The sequence below is a fragment of the Notechis scutatus genome, chromosome Z (assembly GCF_049901735.1).
Source record: "Notechis scutatus isolate UNSWTSFEM ecotype Mainland chromosome Z, rNotScu1.2, whole genome shotgun sequence".
Classification (NCBI taxonomy): Eukaryota; Metazoa; Chordata; class Lepidosauria; order Squamata; family Elapidae; genus Notechis; species Notechis scutatus.
The window spans coordinates 98210612-98216941 of record NC_142025.1 but is presented as its reverse complement, the minus strand read 5'-3'; positions in this window follow the sequence as shown (position 1 = coordinate 98216941).

The window sequence follows — 6330 nt, the reverse complement described above, 5'->3', positions numbered from 1 at the left end:
AGATCAGTTGGGGGAAGCCCAATTTATTAAAGGTCACCTCTTTAATTTTTTTCAAAGTTGATCACATCATATTATTTATTAGAAATGTGGCCATAGATGGAGATTATGCATGAACCAGAGGGACAACGAACAAACTGGAAATCTGTTTAAGACTCTCTGAGGGCAAGGGAAAAATGCAAAGGAAAACTCTGGTCAAGAAGAATCTAGAATTGCTGGAATAGTATTCCAAAATGCATGGGGCTCAATCTCCAATTTCAAAATGATGTTTGAAGCAATTTGCAGTTTGGCATGATTCTATATTTCTTCATGATGTCTTACAGAACCGACAAAAGTGATGTTTAGACTAAATGTAGCAGTAGGTTAAATGTGAAACATAAAAACATAAAAACACTTAAAAGCCCTTTCAGAAAATACACCTTTTTTTTCTATCACCCGGGTCTTCTGAATACAAAAAATAAAACCAAACAGGATAAATAGTCCATTCTCACTACTTAAGACTATTTATATGTCATAGGACAAAACCTATTCATTTATTTATTAGGGTTATATCTGCCTTGTGTTTAGAAGCTCAAGATAGCATTTAAACCACTTGTTCCATTTATTTCCATAAAAAATACTGTGGGGTAGGCTGGGCTTATAGAAAGTTGATAAACCTACAGGTGAAACTCAAAAAATTAGAATATCATGCAAAAGTTCATTTATTTCAGTAATGCAACTTAAAAGGTGAAACTAATATATGAGGTAGACTCATTACATGCAAAACAAGATAGTTCCAGCCGTGATTTGTCATAATTATGATGATTATGGCTTACAGCTCATGAAAACCCCAAATCCACAATCTCAGAAAATTAGAATATTGTGAAAAGGTTCAATATTCTAGGCTCAAAAGTGTCCCACTCTAATCAGCTAATTAAGCCATAACACCTGCAAAGGGTTCCTGAGCCTTTAAATGGTCTCTCAGTCTGGTTCAGTAGGAATCACAATCATGGGAAAGACTGCTGACCTGACAGTTGTACAGAAAACTATCATTGACACCCTCCACGAGGAGGGAAAGCCTCAATAGGTAATTGCAAAAGAAGTTGTATGTTTCCAAAGTGCTGTATCAAAGCACATTAATAGAAAGTTATGTGGAAGGGAAAAGTGTGGAAACAAAGTTGCACAAGCAGCAGGGATGACCGCAGCCTGGAGAGGATTGTCAGGAAAAGGCCATTCAAAAGTGTTGGGGACTTTCACATGGAGTGGACTGAGGCTGGAATCAGTGCATCAAGAGCCACCACACACAGACGGATCCTGGACATGGGTGTCAAATGTTGTATTGCTCTTGTCAAGCCACTCCTGAACAATAAACATCAGAAGCGTCTTAGCTGGGCTAAAGAAAAACAGACCTGGTCTGTTGCTCAGTGGTCCAAAGTCCTCTTTTCTGATGAGAGCAACTTTTGCATCTCATTTGGAAACCAAAGACCCAGAGTCTGGAGGAAGAATGGAGAGGCACATACTGCAAGATGCTTGAAGTCCAGTGTGAAGTTTCCACAGTCTGTGTTGATTTGGGGAGCCATGTCATCTGCTGGTGTTGGTCCACTGTGCTTCATTAAGTCCAGGGTCACCGCAGCCGTCTACCAGGAGATTTTGGAGCACTTCATGCTTCCTTCCGCAGAGGAGCTTTATGGGGATGCTGACTTCATTTTCCAGCAGGACTTGGCACCTGCCCACACTGCCAAAAGTACCAAAACCTGGTTCAATGACCGTGGGATTACTGTGCTTGATTGACTCACCTGACCTAAACCCCATAGAGAATCTATGGGGCATTGCCAAGAGAAAGATGAGAGACATGAGACCAAACAATGCAGAAGAGCTGAAGGCCGCTATTGAAGCATCCTGGTCTTCCATAACACCTTAGCAGTGCCACAGGCTGATAGCTTCCATGCCACACCGCATTGAGGCAGTAATTGCTGCAAAAGGGGCCCAAACCAAGTACTGAGTACATATGCATGTTTATACTTTTCAGAGGTCCAATATTGTTCTATGTAAAATCCTTGTTTTATTGATTGCATGTAATATTCTAATTTTCTGAGATTGTGGATTGTGGATTGTGGTTTTCATGAGCTGTAAGCCATAATCATCGCAATTATGACACATCACGGCTTGAACTATTTTGCTTTGCATGTAATGAGTCTATCTCATATATTAGTTTCATCTTTTAAGTTGCATTACTGAAATAAATGAACTTTTGCACGATATTCTAATTTTTCGAGTTTCACCTGTATAGTCATCAGCCAGTCAAAATTTTCACTCCTGGCTCAAACAAATTTCAGCTGATTTAATCCTTGCTGGCCAATGAAGAATTTGTCATTTTTACCTTTTGTTTCCCACCAAACTGAAAATTCTTCAAAAGGAAAACAAAATACAACTGTAAACTGAACATTTTATCTAAATGAACTGAACGTGTTGGGTAGAAATGTCTGCAAGCAAACAACCAAGGTCAGACAGCACCAAGGACTCTACAGTTCAGTTTCAAGCTACATGTATTCTCTTCTGTGGTGGTCTCTCATGAAAAGAAGACACAACGCAGGGTTGTCTCGGGATGAGAGCACAGAGCAAACTCTGAAACCCTCTTTTATTAGAAGCAATCTTTGTTAATGTAGCAATTTTTGTTAGCGTCCTATCACAAACGCATTACATCACACAAAATGCACTGATTATTTGCATAAGCATACAAAGCTGCAAAGTTTAAGTTTGCTACAGTTCTGGGTAAGAAATGGCAACAATTTGTCCTTGCTCCTTGCTTCGTGTTGCAGCCAACCACCAGAAGGCTCCGTTGTCCTAGCACGTACACAAAGAACAAAGAATCATAGTTCCCACACTCTTCTATTGTAACCTCTTGTTGGTTCACCAGGTCATCATACTCCCTGTTAAGACCAATCAATATTTAGACTTCTTTCTCTGGGCAGGTATCAGAGGCTGGGAAGTGAGGTGAGCAAACTATACCCTGGAATGGCTCTGTAGAGTATCCTGCACCAGACAGACATTTCAAATTGTTCCTCCTCTGTCCAGATACTTGCTGATTCAAAATAAGAGTTTACCAAAACTTTACAATTACAACATGAAGAGAATTGGATAGAGCACGATGGGGAGCATACAGTGATGGCATCAAGTGACCAGCATGGGACTTAGTTCAATTTCATGCTAAGCACACATTCTGGAAGAACCCTTTGCATTTTACTGTTTTTTAATATTTTTGCACTACCACCTCTAAAACTGCTATAAATTATCAGCTCTATTTTCTTAGCCTGACTTCTTCTGGGATGAAATTACACCAAAGTCCCATAACATCTATTCCTCATTATTTCCAATTTGTTTATGTAACAGTGAGATTTTGCTTTCATAAACGGCCCACACCTTCATAGGTTAGTGCATGCCAGATTTGCCCAATCCCATCAGTTTCTAGATGGATTTCAGATCTTAACATCATAGGATTGTAAAGTTGGAAACAATCACAACAATCACCTAGTCTAATCCTGTAGAGGGAAACTGTTTAAACCTAGCCTGTAATGGTTATACTGGTTAGATTTGCAGAGTAGAAAGAACAATTTGCTAACATTTTTATGAAAATCAATCAAATTAATACAAAAATGTGTATGGGCCTTTACATTTTCCAAATCATGTCATCAAGCTTATATCATTTGGGATGGGGAAACTGGAATTACAAGAGCTCCATATCTTTGGTGAGGCCAAGGGAAGTGACCAACACTGCTAGGGTGTCTTTCTGTTTGAGAAATAAAATGCTAATAGTGGCAAGACTGAAACAACCCGCTTATTGATCTAGAAGCAGAAATAGACCAGTATCTGTTTTATTTTTGTTGTGACATATCAGTTTTCCTGTCTCACTCACTCTTTAGATATTTATGATATAGAGCAGAAGTCTTCAAACTTGACAGCTTTAAGACTTGTGGACTTCAACTCCTAGAATACCTCCTCCAGTCATGTTAGCTTAGGAGGAAGATGTCCACAAGTCTTAAACTTGCCAAGTTTGAAGACCCTTGATATAGAGTCTACAACTGAATGTGCTTTTCTATTATTTGGGGTCTAATTTACAGCAAAATAGCTGTTGGGGGAAAATCTTTCTTGAAGCAGGATGTGCAAAATGCTAGATTTTGTCAGTCAAGTTTTTGTCAGTCAACTCCAGTTGAGCCTGCATTTAAAAAAAAAATACTGTATGTCATATATAAAAATTTACCAAACTGGCCTCCTGCATTTACACTGGAAAAGTTATATAGAATTCCCAGTGATTATGCTAGCTGGGATTTATGGGAACAGTAATACCAGTACATTTGAGAACTTTAGCTTGGGAAACATTGATTTATCTATCCATTCATGGAGTGTATTCATAATTAAAACTATATTATTTTTACCACAATCCTATGGTACTTGTGAGAATATCTTAGGGACCTCAGAATAGGTCCCTCAGATTTTGCCTTCCAATGATGAGAAAAACTCAGTAAGAGAGGGCAATCTCAGATGCCTTCTTCCCAGCCTCAATGGCAGCTTTTCTTTTTTGGACACCCTCCAGATGAATGGACTTCAAATTCAAGATTTGTTAACATTGACTATGATAGCTGGAAAATTCTAGAAGTTAATATACACATCTGAAGGGCACTCAAGTTGGAGAAGGATGCTCTGAGGGAACATTTTTCCTTCTTGTATGATTGAATTATCTGTTGTAGAAAGTATGATTGACCCGCCTGTTGATCTGATTATTTTTTAATATTATTGTTTAAAATGTAGATTAGTTTCTTCTCTACCCAGGATGGAATATCTCTTCTGTGCCTGCAGTAAAGCACACTGGAATTTAATTTTGATGACATGTGGCATGTAAATGGCGCTCTCCAAAGATACATGCTTGCTAGAGCCAAGCACATCTTGCTCTGGAAAAATTGATTAAGTAGGAAAAGACAGACTAGCTGCACAATATATTTTGATTAGCAGCATGAAGAGCTATCCATCTGGAAGCACACAAAGGGCCTTTCTCCATTGCCGAATGAAACTGCTATCCAGCCATCCTTGAATTGGCAGACAATTATACTGGCATGAAATTTGCTATCAGAACTCTATCCTCGGCAGTGCCTGTGTTTGAAGTCACTGAATCACCTAACTTCCCTCTAAGATAATGCGTGACAAAGACAAATCTTGACAATCACCTTAGATGGTAGTTGAATAAGGCAAAACTACTACTTTAACATCAGCCCAGCCAAGAATATCTTTTCTTACTCATGGGCCAGGCTTGAGATGAAGACACAGCCACGAGGAGGTGGTGAGGGGAAAATAAATATTAAGAGTGTGTTTATGGCAGGATCAAGTATGAAGAACAGACTAAAGAAAATACTTTCTCTTTTCAAAAATCACTGGGTTATTAAAACAAATGTAAGCAGATTTATTCCCCCCCAAGGCAGATGATTTTATTCCCCCAAAACAATTCCCCCCTCTTTATTCTTTTAGGTGCATTTTTTCAGTCTTGGGGGATTAACCATCTTAAACAAAACCCAATGTGCCACTTTTTAACCTCTTAATGCAGGAAAATACTGGCAATATTTTCTGCCACAGCCCAAGAGGACATCTGCAGCAGATATCAGTCTTCAACTGCTGAGATGTCCAGTAGCTCTTTACTCATTTTTGCTAGGGAACTTGGAGTGTTTTTAAAAAGACATGATTATCAGCATCAATTCACTTGCTACTTCATTAAATCAGCAGATTAAAATATGGGGAGGATTTTTTTATTTCACAAAATAAGAGCAGAAAAATCTATGGGAAATCCTAGGATGGAGATAATTGGCCTGGAACACCTATTGAAGGGAACACCACAAAAAGTGAAGATGAGAGTATGGCTCCTCATAGTCACATATTAGTTCAAATGCCACTTTTCCCATCAAGTTCTAAAACAATAATTTCAACCATCACAGCAACAATGGGAGAAACATACCCATTATGCCATTTGAGCATTGCTTTTTTGGAATAGACTCAAGCTAAAAAAAGCATTTGACAAAGGGCCTTAGATATAGAATTCTAGAACAAAGTCAGCTATATTCCAGATTTATCATATTACAGCTTGTATAAGATGGGAACCAGGAATGTCCTTAACTTTTCTGTACATGCCCTGCTTAGGGCATTTTTCCATCTTCAGTTCTTAATGGGAGATTTACCAAAGTCCACAAGAATACGACAACCACTCATGTACCAGAAATAGCAAAGCATTTAGATTTACATACCACTCCATAGTGCTTTATAGTATTCTCTGGGCAGTTTACGATGTAAGTATTATATGCATATTGCCCCCCA